Here is a 330-nt window from a genome sequence, read left to right on the forward strand (position 1 = left end):
AAATTCAAAATGCCATCACTGAACATCAAAGGTCCTAAAGTAGAGAGCCCAGATGTTGACTTGAGTCTAAAAGGACCTAAAGTTGAAGGTGATGTGGATGTTAAAGTGCCAAAAATCAAAGGAGACATAAAGACACCAGAAGTTGAGATTGAAGGTCCAGACATTGACATTGAGGGCAACAAAGGAGGAATCAAAATGCCTAAATTCAAAATGCCATCGTTTGGAGTGAAAGGTCCGAAGGTAGAAGGTCCAGATGTTCACATTGACCTTCCAAAAGCAAATATTGATGTCAAAGCACCTGATGTTGATATTAAGGGTCCACATGTTGAC

General features: G+C 40.0%; 1 long non-coding RNA gene across 1 annotated transcript in view; it reads left to right on the forward strand.

Annotated features, from left to right (window-relative positions):
* The window catches only part of LOC106512597 (uncharacterized), a 1,552-nt gene extending 1,375 nt beyond the window's left edge, over positions 1–177 (forward strand). The window contains exon 2 of the long non-coding RNA XR_001309693.1: positions 32–177. This is a non-coding gene — a long non-coding RNA (uncharacterized LOC106512597). The remainder of the gene's footprint in view (positions 1–31) is intronic.
* Positions 178–330: the final 153 nt, after the last annotated feature.

This window comes from Austrofundulus limnaeus, unplaced genomic scaffold (genome assembly GCF_001266775.1).
Source record: "Austrofundulus limnaeus strain Quisiro unplaced genomic scaffold, Austrofundulus_limnaeus-1.0 Scaffold8746, whole genome shotgun sequence".
Taxonomy (NCBI): domain Eukaryota; kingdom Metazoa; phylum Chordata; class Actinopteri; order Cyprinodontiformes; family Rivulidae; genus Austrofundulus; species Austrofundulus limnaeus.